This window comes from Phocoena sinus, chromosome 20 (assembly GCF_008692025.1).
Source record: "Phocoena sinus isolate mPhoSin1 chromosome 20, mPhoSin1.pri, whole genome shotgun sequence".
NCBI classification, from domain to species: domain Eukaryota; kingdom Metazoa; phylum Chordata; class Mammalia; order Artiodactyla; family Phocoenidae; genus Phocoena; species Phocoena sinus.
The window spans coordinates 43,977,958-43,993,647 of NC_045782.1; the positions used below are offsets into that span (position 1 = coordinate 43,977,958).

Below are 15,690 nucleotides of genomic sequence, written 5' to 3' on the forward strand. Positions count from 1 at the left end.
CACACACACACACACAAGAATACTATTTAGCCATGTAAAAGAAGGCAACAACATGAATGGAACTTCAGAGCATTATGCTAAGTGAAAGAGGTCAGACAAGACAAATACTGTATGATCTCACTTATATGAGGAATCTAAAAAACAAACACCCCAAAACAAAACAAAACTGAACTGAACTGAACTTATAGATTGGTGATTGCCAGAGGCAAGGGTTGGAGGGTGGGTGAAATGGGTGAAGGCAGTCAAAAAGTGTAAACTTCTAGTTACAAGATAAGTCCTGAGGATGTAATGTATAGCATGATGACGATAGTTAACAACAACCAAAAAGTACTATTTTTATCATAGTAGATGGTCCTCTACCTTCCGTGCCTCCTCCTGACAGCAAACTCATAGTATCAGGCTCTCCCTGGGGAAGCAGGTGTAAGAACAGGGAAAGGGAGGAAGGGTCCTGCACAGCCCTGGGATGGTCATACATCCCACAAGAGAGAAAAAGGCCAAAAATATGAGCATAGGAGGTCAAGTCAGAAGAACACAGAGAGACAACTGTGCTTCCAGGGTCCAGAGACCTGGAGATGTCATTTCCTTCCATCCATCCATCCTCCCACCCACCTGCTCAGAGGTAATCTCAGCCTGTGGAGGGAGGAGACGCATCAATCCCTGGTCATGGCCAAGGGTGGCTCCAGTGCCAGGGAGAAGTGACCGAGTAGAGTGAGACAAGCTCTGGTGTAGAAGTCAAGAGCCCTGGTTCTCCTCTTGGCTCTGCCACTGACTAGCTGTGTGAATCAGGTTGTATGGCTAGACCATTCTGGACCTCAGTCTCCTCACCTGTAAAATGGGGACAGTTGGACCAGAAGGTAGATGGGGGCTTTCCAGTTCTGACATTCAATGGCTGACCCTTTGGCCCCTGATGTTACAATATGGAGCTTGATCGTGATTGGCCCATAGCCTCACCCAGCTCTGCTGTTCTCCTGGTCATGGGAACAAGATGGACTTGCCCTGGACCTTCCCTACTTGTGCTCTTCTATTATGGGCAGCTCTTGCCATGGCTCAGGACTGAGGGTGATCAGAACTCAGGTAGCTCTGGGACCTGAAGGAGCATGGGATCAAACAAGGGCACCAGGCAGGGGCAGACGCCTCCCAGGGCAGCATTATACCCGTCTCCTTCTCCGCAGACAAGCTCTACAATGAGGCCGTGGCAAAGGCCTTCCTGCAGTTTTATGAGCGTACAGCCCAAGTTGTGTGGAACCAGTTCATGGAGGCCACCTGGAACTATGTCACCAACATCACCAAGAAGAATCGCGGGGAGATGGTGTGGTACCACTTCCACCCCAGCCCCTTCTCCCCTTGCTCTTCTCAGGGGTCTCGGTGGGGGGATGGGGGGAACCACACTTTTTTGCCCCCTTTCCAGAGCTAGAGGGAAAAGGGAAGCCCCAAAGTACACGTCAAAACAGACTGTAAGCTCCAGGCCTCTTGGTAGCCCTAAAGATCTCTAAGTAAGAGTCTCTTGTTTCCCCTTGTAGATAGCCCCTGCTTGCTTTTAAGGACCAGGCTCCCTCCCTTCTCCCTCTTAGCAAATTTTCAATGATTCCAAACCCTTAAAGTGGGCTTTGGGGGACTTCCCTGGCAGTCCAGTGGTTAGGACTTCGCCTTCCAATGCAGGGGGTGCGGGTTCAATCCCTGGTCGGGGAGCTATGATCCCACATGCCTGGCGGCCAGAACCAAAACAGAGCAATATTGTAACAAATTCAATGAAGACTTTAAAAATGGTCCACATCAAAAAAAAATCTTTAAAAAAAAAGTGGGGCTTGGGAGGAGGTTGGGGGGCTGTGAGACCCTGACACTCTCCCTCAGCCTCATATGACAAACACAGTGACCCTCCTTCCAGCTGGACAAGGACGTGGAGCGGTCCCAGCACACGCTGTACTTTTGGCACGTGGGCCCTCCTGTTTAAGATCGCCAGCTTCCAGGACCCAGCCGTGAAGCGCATGTTGAGTAAGCTGCAGAGCTTGGACAGGGCAGTCCTGCCCAAGGAGGAGCTCTGGGAGGTGAGGACAGGCCCCCAGGTCTCCAGGGTGGGTGGGCTGCCTGGTGGGGAGCCGCCGGGGGCAGGAGGGAGGTTGGCAGGCAGGGCCAGAGCTTCCTCTGGAGGAGGAGGGAAGCAGAGACTGGTGGGAAGATGCCTTGGCCAGGCCTGCCTCTCCAGGCTGGTGGGGCTATACCAGGGGTGGGCCCACAGGTACCGGCCTGCCCTGGGTGACACCCGTCCCCCCAGTACAACCAGATTGTGGCCCACGTGGAGACCACATACAGCATGACCCAGGTGTGCCTGAATGAGGGGCCCTGCTTGCCCCTGGAGCCTGAGGAGCACCCCAGCCCATCCCTACCAACCCCAGAGTCTCAGCACCAGCCCCTTCCAGGAGCTTCTAGACTCCCACCCTCCTCCTGGTCCCAACTGCCCTGTTGGCAGGGGCGGGGAGAGTGGGTGCCTGGGGCAGGTGAGGGCAGAAGGCCGCCGCCGGAGTGGGATCCCACCTTGGCTCCTTTTCCGGGCACAGACCTCCAAGAAGTCACGGCCTCCTCCCGGGACCAGAGGGAGCTGCTGTGGGCCTGGCAGGGCTGGCGGGATGCTATGGGTCACCAGCTCCGCAGCACCTTTGAGCGCTACGTGCAGCTGCGAGGCTCAACGGTGAAGCCCCTCCCCCGCCCCACACCTACCAGCCAGCCCAGCCGGGGGCCGACCAGGTACTGCGTGGGGCTCAGGGCAATGCTGGGAAGGGCGAAGCAGAGTCTGCAGAGGGGAAGGGTGGTGGTAGGACCCGGAGATGGGAACCCTGAGCCCTGCCGCTGGGGAGGGCCAGGTGGCTCACTCATTGTGTGGTTCCACAAACGGTGATGGGGTACTTACTGTGTGCTGGTGCTGGGGAGGTTCTGAGGATGCATAGGTGAAAAGACAGAGAAGGTGCCCACCCTCCTAGGGCTTACAGTTCGCTGGGGACAGACGCACATCTCCAGTTGTTGCCACCCGGGATGATGCTGAGCAGGAAGGGGCTGCAGAGAGAGATAGGGGAGCCCTGCTTCAGCTAGGTGGTCAGGGAAAGCCTCGCTGACGTGTATCCAAGGCCTGAAAGATGGAACGAGCCAGGCAGCAAGAAGAAAAGAGCATCCTGAAGTCCTTGGGGGGATCTAAAGGAAGGCGGACTGGATGGGTAGGGCTTGAAGCGGGGGAGAGCGGAACAGGGCTTTACCAGGTCCTATCCAACCAGGCAAGGGGAAGAGCACACAGTAGTACTTTGCTAAGTGCGTTTCCACCCTGATCTCATCCAATACGGACAGTGGCCTTGGGAGGTGTTCTTCCTGTTTGGCAAATGAAGACCCCCTAAGGATCTAAGAGGTCAGGTGGCTTCCCTAGAAGGTGCTTGGGTCTCCTGCCAGCCAGGCCAGGCTGAAGGGTGGGTGAGCGCCTCTGAGCCCCCTCCCCTTTCCTAGGTTACAAAGACATGGGGGCCTTATGGCGGTCCACGTACGAGTCCGACACACTGGAAGAAGACCTGGAGCAGCTCTTCCAGGAGCTGCAGCCGCTCTACATGAACCTGCACGCCTACGTGCGCCTGCGTGCGCCTACGTGCGCCGGGCCCTGTATCGCTTCTACGGCCCGAGCTCATCGATCCGAGGGGGCCCAACCCAGCCCACGTTCTGGGTAAAACCCCAGCTGGTGGCAGAGGCAGGGCGGGCGGAGTAGGCCTCCAAGCAGGCAGGCGAGCAGGCACTCAGTGGGGGGAGAGCCGGTCTCCTGCCTCCTCTCAGCCCTCCCCCTCCCCTTCCAGGCAACATGTGGGCTCCAGTCCTGGGTCAACGTCTTAGACCTGGTCCTGCCCTTCCGGAGAAGCCCCCCGAGGACATCACGAAAGATCAATGTGAAGCCAGGTCAGCGCTCGGCCTCGGTCTGCCCCTGCCCACGCCGCAGCCCTGAGTGGGGCCCCACGCACTTCCTCTTCCTCACAGCAGTGGAAGTCCTGAGAAAATGTTCCAAGAGGCTGAAAAATTCGTCACCTCCCTGGGGTTGCTTTCCACCCCTCCTGAGTTCTGGAAAAATGCCATGATGGAAAGGCCAACGGACGGGCGGGAGGTGGAGTGCCACGCATCCGCCTGGGACTTCTACGAGGGGAAGGACTTCAGGTGCTCAGCCTATGGCCAGCATCACCCCCTGCCTCTGCTCCTTCCGCTCTCCACCTGTCTGCCTGGCTCAGGAGGGCAGCGGGGGCGGGGGGTGGGCCAGGTGGGTGGGAGCAAAGGGCTTGGCCGCTGCTTGGATGTGAGGCCTGGAGTAACAGCATAAGGCCCTGCTGGTCTCTGGCTCGACCACCCCCGTCCCTTAACAGAGCCTGAATGGAGAAATCTCTCCTCCCAGGGCATCCCCATGCTCCTTGACCCCTGCCCTTTAACCCTAGGATAAAGAAGTGCACCGAAGTGACCATAGAAGATCTGCTCTCCATCTTCCACCAGATGGGCTATATCCAGTACTTCCTGCAGTACAAGAACCTCTCTGTGATCTTCCACACAGGTGCCAACCCAGCCTTTGAAGAGGCCGTGGGGTCGGTGATCACCCTCTCGGCCTCCTCCCATAAGCATCTGCTCAACGGAGCCCTGCTCAGCCACCAGCACCAGGATGAAGGTGATGGGGACCAAGGGGATCATAGGAGGCCAGTCTGGGCCTGGGGCTGCAGCTGGGGCTCTCCAGGCAAAGCTGAGGGGAGGGGGAACTGGGAGCAGCCTCCTAACGTCCCCACTTTCCCCAGAAGAGGAGGTCAGTTTCCTGATGAACGTTGCCCTGGAGAAGATCGCCTTCATCCCCTTCGCCTACCTGGTGGACCTGTTTCGCTATAAGGTCTTTGACGGCACCGTCGAGAAGGCCGTGTACAACCAGGAGTGGTGGAACCTCAGGTGGGGAGGACCGCTGATCGGGCCCACTGCCCAGGCCCAGTGCTGGTGTGGGCTTTCCCAGGGCTTTCAGGGCAGCCTCAAGGGTACTACCTGCTACCAAAGAGCGCTGCTGCCTCTCCTGTGAGGGCAGAGCTGGGAGTGAGATGCTGCTGACCTGGGGCCATGGGGAAGCCCTGGGGTGGCGTTGGCTGTTAGCTGTCACCGGACAAAAGCGTTCCTGCTGAAGTGGGTGGGGCCCGAGCGTGCAGTCGTGGGGGATCGTGTCAAGTGCAGCACCAGCTGAGCAGTCCCCTTAGCCTCTCTGGGGATCCTGGGAGCCCGGGAAGCTCGCACATTCGTTGCGCCTGGGCTCCTCCAAGAACAGGACACTGCCTGCCAGGCAGGCCTTCCTGCTCCTCCCCTCCCTTTCTGTGCCCACCAGTGGGACCAGCAGAAGGGGTGTTTGGGGGGCTGAGATCTTTCCCTCCTGTGGAAAGAGTCCTCATGGGACAGGGGCAGGCCCAGTGCCCCCTTTCCTGCTACCTGGACACGCACACACACCTGCCTCTGACTTATCATCCCCAGACCTGTCTGCAGGCAGAGCTGGCAACAGAAGGAGCACCACCAGCAGTCGGGCAGCATCAGTCTTGAGTGAGGGGCACCTGTGTCCATCCCATCACTGACCCCTGGCTGTTTGCTTGGGTAATAACTGCCCATGACTATGGCTTCTCCATCTCCACTAGGCCTCAGACTGACCAGCTCAGGTCTGCTTGCGACAGACGACCCTGATGGGCCTGCTAGCTCTGCACCAGGCCCTTACGTTGGCCATTCACAGAAGAAGGTGTGACCACCCTGCGGTCACACCGCCATCCAGGGATGGCAGAGCTGGGCGCCCCTCCCTTAGTCCTCTCACCCTCACACCCCCGCCCTGAATACAGGGCCAGGCCTCACTGGAGGGACTGGCAGAGTCTTGACTTTGTGCCCCCTCCGAGGGCACCCCCACCAGCCATCTGAAGTGCCTGCCCAGGACCTTTTCCTTTCTCTCTCGGCCATGCCCACCACCACCTGAGTGATGGAAACCTGGGGTTGAGGGAGAGGGACGGCAACTCCCTGGTCCTTGAACAAAAACCTGTCAATGAGAGAGGAACTTCCCTCAGAGGATAGTTCAAGGCTCCAGTGGGCCAACAGTGAAACGATGAGCTTGTTCACAGACTTTGTCTCATCCCAAAGATGGGTCATTTTATCCCCATTTCACAGACAACATTTTACAACAAGGCTCAGTGACAATCAATAACTTTCCCATAGTCACACAGCTCAGAGGGTCAAAACCAGACCTGAACATGAAAGTTATTAGGACACACTGTTCTGTGTCCTGCTACCAATTCCCTGATCCCTAAGCCTCGGTTTTCTTCATCTGTAGAATGGGAATAGTAGTAGTACTGTACCACAGGGATGTTACTCTCTTTTCTTCTTGGCACTTTTTTTTTTTTATTGGAGTATAGTTGACTTAAATGTTGTGTTAGTTTCAGATGGACAGCACAGTGAATCAGTTATATATATACATATATCCACTCTTTTTTTTTTTAAGATTCTTTTCCATATAGGCCATTACAGAGCATTGAGTAGAGTTCTCTGTGCTATACAGCAAGTTCTCAGAAGTTATCTATTTTATATATAGTAGTGTGTATATGTCAGTCCCAATCTCCCAATTTAACCCACCCCCTGTTATCCCCTGGTATCCTCTTGGCACTTTTTTTTTTTTTTAAATATTTATTTATTTATTTTTGGCTGTGTTGGGTCTTGGTTTCTGTGCGAGGGCTTTCTCTAGTTGCCGCAAGTGGGGGCCACTCTTCATCGCGGTGCGCGGGCCTCTCACTGTCGCAGCCTCTCTTATTGCAGAGCACAGGCTCCAGACGTGCAGGCTCAGTAGTTGTGGCTCACGGGCCTAGTTGCTCCGCAGCATGTGGGATCTTCCCAGACCAGGGCTCGAACCCGTGTCCCCTGCATTGGCAGGCAGATTCTCAACCACTGCGCCACCAGGGAAGCCCCAGCACTTTTTATCAGATGAAACGACCTTGTTGGTTGGTCTACAACCGCCCCCCATCATTAGGATGAAAGCAGTGACCTTGCCTAGCTCATTCCCTCCTGTGCCCCCACAACCAGGACAATGTTGAGTGAGTCTGTGTGAAGAGCTTGGCACGGTTCCTGCAGAGAGGAAGTGCTCAGTGTTCACTATTGTTATTATTTGATTCTGATTCCCAATCCCGTGTGTTTTCAACTCATTTATTTAATCAGTAAAAATGCATTAAGTGTCCTCTGCATGCCAAGTCACTTTGATAGCTGTGCAAATGTTGCAAAAGGAAAAGGCTCTGGGAACGCTACCAGATGGCACTATCAAGCCCCCAATTTGCCCCCCGGCCCCAGGTTAAAGTACCAGAGCCTGTGCCCCACTGTCCCTTGGACAGAGGATGACTTTGATCCGGGCGCCAAGTTCCACATCTCTGCCAGCTTGCCCTACATTCGGTAAAGGTCTGGGCCCTGCCAGCAGAACCGGCTCTTCGAGTTGGGAGCCGGGGGCATAGGACCCAGGCTGAGGATTTCCAGGAAGGCACCAGATCCAAATGTCCCCCTGCACCCCTCCCCACGTCCTCCCATCAGATGGCACAGCCTTCTGAGGGCCATGCCCTGAACCCACTGGGCTTTTACATCAGCTCCCGCGTGGAGGGCAGAGCTGATGGGAAAGCGTGTCTGATGTCCCTGAGAGGAGGGAAGGAACGAGGGAGGCCAGCATAGGCCCAGAAGGCTAGGAAGGAGAGCCTTGCAGTGCTCCAGGGCCAGCCTACCCCACTGTGACTGCTGACCTAGGCCCACCTCTGCCACCCCTCCCTAGCCAGCCTCGCCTTCTCTCCCCAGGTACTTCCTCAGTTTCGTGCTCCAGTTCCAGTTCCATGAAGCACTCTGCAAGGCCTCAGGCCACGTGGGGCCCCTGCACTGATGCGACTTCTATAACTCCTAGCCGGCTGGGAAGCTCCTGGAGTGAGTGCCTTCCTCCCTCCCCTGTCCTTGGCTCCCCTTCCCCACCTTGCAGGAAGCCTGCCCCAGGGCCCCTCTTCTCACCTGGCCACCCTAGGCCCCCTGAGCAGAGCTTGTGTTCTAGTGGAAGTTCTTCCTTCTGTCAGACTGCAGTCTCTCCTATGTTAATTAAAGCTCATTTCCTCTTGTGTAGCCCCTTGTGGTCAGAGAGACTGTTTAGCCCCTCCTGCTAACACACACACACACACACACACACACACACACACTGTCTCTCTCTCTCTCTCTCTCTCTCTCTCTCTCTCTCTCTCTCTCTCTCTCTCTCTCTCGCGCTCGCGCTCTCTCTCTCTCTCTCTCACTCACTCAGATAGCCAATAAACCAAACTGTCCCAGATCAGAACCCAGTGTTGGAGTCCTGCCTCTGCCTCCATCTTCCATCTGGATCCCCTTATTCTTTCTTGGCAAGTCGCTTGCCTAGCCTCTCAGCAGCACTTGATACGGTGCACTGTGCTTCTTCCACCTTTTCTGGGAAGCGTCTGAACCCAGTCCCCAGGCGACGCAGGCGGCTTTCTCACCAGCCTCTTGGCACACTCTGATCAGCTGTGGTCTACTTTGACCCCCTACCCACTGTCTTTTTTCCTGCACTTGGTATCTAGCCCATCCTTTCCATCCCTGCCTCTGTGGCACTGCTTTCTGGTCCTGAAGCAAACCTGGAGTGGGGCGAGAGGCTGACCTGATGGTGGGAAGCATTTACTGCTACAGGCTGGGCTCTCTAACAAGCGCTCTTACAGTGTTTCACGTTAGCAGCTCATAAGTTTGCAAAATGGATATTACCATCCACATTTCGTAAATGATGAAACCAAAGCTAAGAGAGGTAATGTGATCCCCTAGTGCACACCGCTCAACTAGGAAGTGGCAGAGTCATGCTTTGAGGCCCAAACTGACTCCAGAACACAATATCTTTCACTCTGTTGCTTCCATAAGTCAAACGATACTGGTCTGGTGAAGTTGACCTAGTCCACTGGTCCTAAGATCAGCGCTCCAACCACTGAGACATGAGGCCCACCCAGTGACATGGTCTTTTCCCCATTGAGTTTCAACCGATTTCAGTAGGTCCATTACCCTAACCTGTCAAGGTCATGTTGAGGTTTTTTTTGTTATTTTTTTTTTGCGGTGCGTGGGCCTCTCACTGCTGTGGCCTCTCCCGTTGCAGAGCACAGGCTCCGGACGCGCAGGCTCAGCGGCCATGGCTCACGGGCCCGGCTGCTCCGCGGCATGTGGGATCTTCCTGGACCAGGGCACGAACCCGCATCCCCTGCATCGGCAGGCGGACTCTCAACCACTGCGCCACCAGGGAAGCCCCAAAGCCTCTTTTAAGTATCCTAATAATTACTCACAATAATTTAGTATGCTTTGCAAATTTAATGAGCACATTTGTGATTCCACCATGCCATTCATCAGTAACCACAAGGCCAGATGGAGTTGCAGGACTGGTCCCTGCCTTTGCTTGCAGGAGGGCTACACCTTGCATGCCTTCTTGTCTGCCTAGTCTACTTGCTTTTCCATCTTTTCGTACTACAGCAGTTTATTCTAGTCGACTGCCCAGGTTTGAGCTTCTCTGAATGTGTGAAACATAAGAGGCCTCTCTGCTCCCTGCATTCGTGTTTCTGGCTGCCTATCATTTATTCATTCAGCAAACATTTACTTGTGCACGTGCCAACGAGCCTGCCCTGCGTCCAGCAGGGGGCAATGGGCCACAGGATAAATCAATAACCGTAATCCAAGAAAGGAGATGGTGCAGTAAGAAAGGGCTTTGGCGAACATGTAAAGAGAGTGAGGAGGTCATGCCAGGGGATCAAAGAGGGATCTCTGACCCCCAACGCAGGAGTACAAAGAATAGCAGACATCCATTTTCTATACATCAACTCACTTTTGTTTTGTGTTGTTTTCTTATTTTGGCCGCACCGCGTGGCATGTGGGATCTTAGTTCCCCGACCAGGAATCGAACCCACACCCCCTGCAGTGGAAGCCTGGGGTCTTAACCATTGGACCGTCAGGGAATTCCCAACATCAACTCACTTTTGACTCTGAGCCTTCATCCTGCTTAGTTGCTGGGACTTTTGAGCTCAGTCATTCTCATCGCTTCCCTCCCCCACTCCACACAGGGCACACAAGGCTTCCAGGGTGTGACTTGACACCAAGCATGTAGAAGCCTTGCCGGTCATCACTACGCATATTGTGGAGGGATGGAGCAGGCATGTGCTTGCAGGGGAGAAGGGGAAGGGCGAGATTCTTGGCTGCTCTTTTGCCTAACACAGCTTAAAACTTGATTTTGCTATATTTGACTCATCTTCCTAAATGTGATTGCCGTGGGACAGCCTCTGGGTTGGCTCTCCGGGGAAGAGAGGGTCAAAGTGGACTTGGTCCAAATTCCCAAAGTCCCCTGCCTCACCCAGCCAGCCATGAGGACCTGACCCTGTCCATGGGGCCCGCTGCTGCCACATTGGAGTTGAGGGCTCCAGGCAGTGCCCAGTTGTCACCCTTGCCAGTCTCATGTGCTGCCCACATCAAACCTCTTGTCCTGCCCAGCCTGAAAGACTATTTCTGAATAGGCAGACTCTGAGTGGTTGAAACTTTTCCCCCACCAGGTCCTTCCTTTTTCCCAGGACCTGGCATCGGATAAAAATCCTCTAACTTAAAGTTAGTTTTGTTTGTTTTTTTCTTTCTATCTTGATGACTTTTCTCCTCCATTTCTCTAGACTCATAACTACATTTCCCCCCAGTGGTTTCTTCCAAGGATCCACTGACCTTTAGTTTCCCCACCTCATTCTTTCCCAGCTGTTTGTTAAGCGTTGTGTATAAGTCTTTGCAAGCAACAAAGCCCTCTGTGCTGCCATTATGTGACTTAATCCTCACCACAGTGAAATGCAAGTATTAATGGAAGCCGGCCTTACTGATGAAGAAGCTGAGGCTAAGAGAGGTTAAACTGATTGTCTGTGTTGTGTGGCCCGTAGCTAGCACTGCTGGGTCTGAACCTGGGTCCTGTTAGTATAGATTCCACACTCTGACTTCTGGGCCTCTCAGTCCCACCTCTCTCCTGGTCGGATCAGGGGAAACAGGTTGAGAAGCATCAACAGACGCCTCCTTCTGCCTCTGCCGAAGGCTAGACCCCCTGCCACCAAGCACTGGGTGTGTCCTTGAGACAGAGCTGACGTTCTGCAGCGCTGCAGGCAGTACACAGGACACGTCCCATGCTTATTATCTCTCAAATCATCCCAAACGCTCCCTGTGAGACCGGAAGAGACTGAAGAGTGACCTCTCTCTACTACACTGAGCACCTCACGGGAAACGTGAGGTTTCCCTCTTGACTTTAGGCTTGAGTCCAGGAGGACAACAATCATCACAGTAGTAGTAATAATGATAATATTAGGCAAACATTTATTGCCCACCTAGTACGCTCCGAGAATTGTGTTTATTTGGCCACACAACAACCCTAGGAGATAGGTACTGTTATTTTCTCCATTTTATGGATATGGAAATTGAAGTTCAGAAAGGTTAAGTACTTGCCCAAGGTCCCACAGCTGAGCCACAGAGGACTCAAACACAGGTTGGTGTTATTTCAAAGCTTGTGATTTTATCCACTGTGCTGAGCTCTGTTGGAAAGAGTCTGGGTATCAAAGCCCTAAAGGCAGGGCTGGGCATACTGAGGGGTCCCAGCAGCATCAGCTGATTCCGCCCACAGCCTCACAGCTGTACCCACTCTCCCAGGGATGTCCTAAAGCTGGCTTGAGCAAGCCCTGGCCAGAGGTCCTGCAGAAGATAACCGGGAGAACAAGGGTTCCTACAAAGGCCCTCAGTGACCTACTTCAAGCCCCTGCTGAACTGGCTGGTCAACCGAGAATGTGCGGCGTGGGGACATCCTGGGCTGCCAGACTTCAGCTGTTCCTTTGAAGGTTTGGTAATCTGACCCTAATCCCACCACTGTTCTAGCCCCAAGCCCTACCCTAGCCTGCCCTGGGCCAGCCCTTACCCAACCCAGCCTTCAACCCCTAGCCCATCTATGACCTGGCTTTCTGCTGTGGAGCCCTGTCTGCACCTGATGCAGCCTCGCCAGCCACTAGCTCGCTCAGATGCTTCCTTGCCCACTCTCCAGCTAGACTGCCAGGCTGGCTTCTGAGCACGGGGTGGGCACCTTGCCTCCCGACCCTTGCACGGAGCCACTGCTGGGCGCCATGTGGGTACACAGCCCTATCTGTACCATCCTTTCCTTCTCTTCCTTTTGCTCTCTTTCTCACTCTCCTTCCCAGGCAAGGCCCTCAACTTTGGCTTGGAAGGTGAGTGCCAGAGGCTGAGGGAGAAGGCCCGTGGCAGTCAGATCCTCTCTGATCACCATGAGGTACCCTCCCCAGTTCCACCTGCTTGGCAAGATTCCTGTGTCCTTTCACAGAGAAAGAAACAGACAGGGAGGCACTCCTGGGTCTGGAAGCTTGACCCTGCCCAGGCCAAATCTAGGCGGTGGGTGTTGCTGGCCCTGAGCTTTGTCATGTTACTGGTGGTCCTGTTTCTGGCCTACAGGCTGTACATCCTGGAAAAAAGCTCACTGGCCCAAGACACCAGTGCGCGGGACACCAGTACACAGGACACCAGAGCACAGGACACCAGTGCACTCAAGTCACCACCCAAAGCCTGCTTTCTAGGCATAGCCATGGAGCCCCACCAAGTTGTCAGAAAACAGTGGCTGCTGCTAGGCCTCTGCCTCATCCTGATGCTGTGCTCAATCGGCCTGACCATTCGGATTTTCACACAACACAACAGGAAGCCCCCGGGGATGAGAGCTGAATGGTGGAGCTGGGACTAGACACCCGTGTGACTGGTGAGGCTGGGGGGCAGGAGGAGGGTGGCCTAGCCAGAGAGGATGTTGGGAGGTTGAGGAGGGGACCGCTTGCACACATAGCGCCCAGCTGTAATTGGGTGCAGCTGTGGCAGATCTGGGTCCATGCGGAGTTGTAACTGTGTGTATGTGAACTCATGTATGTGAGGCCATGTGACTGTGTGATTCCATGTACGCCCTGGGTTCCGGGCCAACCTCCTTCCCTGGGGGCTCAGGAACCATGGTTTTAGTGACTCAGGGGCTTTGTCCCTCAAGCTATCCCCCAGCCCCAATTCATGCCCAGAACTTGTTCTTCATAGTCATGCTTTCTTCAGGAGCCCAAGTGTGGGGCTGGACAGGGACTGCAGTACCCGAGGAGGAATCTGCTCTGTTAGAAACTGGACACTGCTTCAGTCCCCTTGTAAACTGTATTGAGGCAGAGACAGATGCTCCTGTACAAATCAGCAGCGCCCGGTTCATGAGCGCGATGCTCTGCATACTGGCCAGCACCTCTTTCTGCTGATCCTCTGGCCTGCCCCGTGCTGGGCTGCATAATCCAGCCCCCAAAAGCTGCTTGTTAGCTGTCTGAGATGCAAGTAGCCTTACAAACTGCCCCATGGCCCTCCCGGCCCCAGTCCAGGCCCTCCCAAATGGAGAGAGTGGGTAGCTGGGCACCAAGAGAAAGCTTGATTAATGATTGACTTCTTTAATATTTAAACAAAGGTCATCTCCAGCCACTGTGCTCCATAGATGGCCTTGTTCACACACACACCTGCTGCCTGGGCTGTTGCCCTGGGGATTGAGCACAGGGCAAAACAGCACCTTTCCAGGCTCAGTGGGGGAGGGGAGGATGGGGAGGGAGAGCTTTAGGAGGACGTTGGGGAATGAGTACTCCAGGGGCAAACCTAGGAGGAGAGAGGGAAGGCCTCTGCTCCTGCCTCTTCTCACGCTTTCTTTCTTGTGTTGTCTGTCTAACCCAAGGGTGCCACACCCAATATATGGGAACTTATTGAGTTTGGACTGAGGCCCCAGGGGCTGCTGGGGAGGCTGAGAATCAATGCCTGTCAGAGGTTAGGGAAACCTTGAGGAGAAGTAGCATCACAGCCAGTAAACCACAGAGGGGGAGGCACAGGAGCTCCAGTTGAGCTAGTGGGAAGGTGGCCAAAAGATGGAACTGGTTCTCTCTAGATTAAGGATCTGAGCCCAGAATTCAGGGGTTCAGGGTACAGAAGGACTGTACCCATAGGCTGAGACCTTCATGGATCCTACTTCTGCCCAGGTTTCAAGAGGTCTTCTTGAGTTCTGGCTGAGCCCAAGCACTTCCTGTTCTGACCGCAGGCTCCACAGGCTCCTCGTTTGGTGTCTCTGTCACTGCTCTTGCTTTGCTGTGCTGCAGTGTCCTTATTTGTCCCCATTACTAGCTTTCAGCTCTGTAAGGGCAGGACACTATGTAACACCTGTAGCCAGCACAGGCCATGGCACATAGTGGGGACTTGGAAAATGTATGAGTAAGTGAATGAATGAGTGTCCCACTGCCCAAATCCCTCCTCAGAGCTCAGCATCCCACACACTGAGCCCATGAGAAACAGCCCCACCTTTCCCCCCACACAGGGTCAGCCAGGACAACTCTGCCCCCAGCAGGAGGCCACACTTGCAGCCCTCCCATCCCCCAGCCACAGTGGCCAACGAGGCCCCCAGCAGGCATTGTGGCTCTGCGTGGCAAAGGCACATCCGACCCAGGACTCTGAGCCTCTCACCTGGACTCCAGCAAAAATCTCACTGAGCCTCCTTGTCCATCTTCCCTCCCCCACCCGCCATTGTAAAATTTCTTTCACTGGACTATTTCCTTCATGTCTAACTGCTAAACAACTTGGTTGTCCATCAGTTAAATCTAGATGTTCAAAATGGCATCTGAGGGTCTTATCATTCCCTTCTTCTCCCACCTGACCTCTCCCACACCCCCAGCTCAGCCCCCTGCACAGATCCCACCATCAGCCTTTGCCTAAAGTGCATGCCCCATTTGAATGCTTGCCCTCCAAGGCCTGGCTTGAAACTGGCCATTGGACCCTCTGCAAAGCTCCAAGCCCACCAAGGGTGCTCAGTAAACTGTGGTCCCCTTCTCTTCCTCCTCTCCAAGAAGCCTCTTTCAATAAACCATCACCCCATCCCCATCTGCTTATTCTATTGTATTCATTTTCAACCTGTACTCAGACACTTTTATCAGTGGTCCTTGCTAATAGGTGGTTTTAAATCTGTTCTCTTCCCAAGCAGTGCCTGTATGCTAAGAGCTCAAGAAAAGCACCTTATTGCATATTTCTTGTACATCACTCTGCCAGGACCAGGTCCTGGATGGGCTTGCCACTAGGAGTTCTACGTGGGCACTGGGGTTCAGCTGGAGGGCACCTGGTAAGGATGGCAAGAGGTCTAACCGTACCATTGCTGGAGTCCAGCCCAACGGTCAGATCAGGAAAGAGACCTTCAGCAGAAAATCACTTGAGGCCTCTAACACCCCCTTCTGCGCCACCACCCCCCGACCCCCCATGGCCCGAGAGAGACCGCCTGGCAACGTCTGGACTGCCCTCTGGTACCGGGAGCGGGTCTGAGAGGGGCCGAGACCACAGGTCAGTGGGACAGAGCAGAAGCTCCTCCAAGAAGTCCTGGAGCTGGACTCCTGCCCAGCTCCGCCCCCTAGGGGTCAGGGCCCCGCCCCTGCCCCGTTGAGTCCCGGAGAAGTTGCCCCCGCCCAGCCGCCGCCGCGCGGCTTCTTTCAGCACCGCGGTGCGGACAGCTCCCGGGCGGCAGCGGAGGGGAGGAGGCGCGGCGAGCGGCCGGCCGGGGAGGGCCGGGGAGGGCCGGGGAGAGCAGCAGAG

At 54.9% G+C, this 15,690-nt stretch overlaps 1 pseudogene; it reads left to right on the forward strand.

The window, feature by feature from the left end:
- The first annotated feature begins 974 nt into the window (after positions 1 to 974).
- LOC116746200 lies at positions 975 to 12,808 on the forward strand (annotated as a pseudogene).
- The last annotated feature ends 2,882 nt before the right edge of the window (positions 12,809 to 15,690 follow it).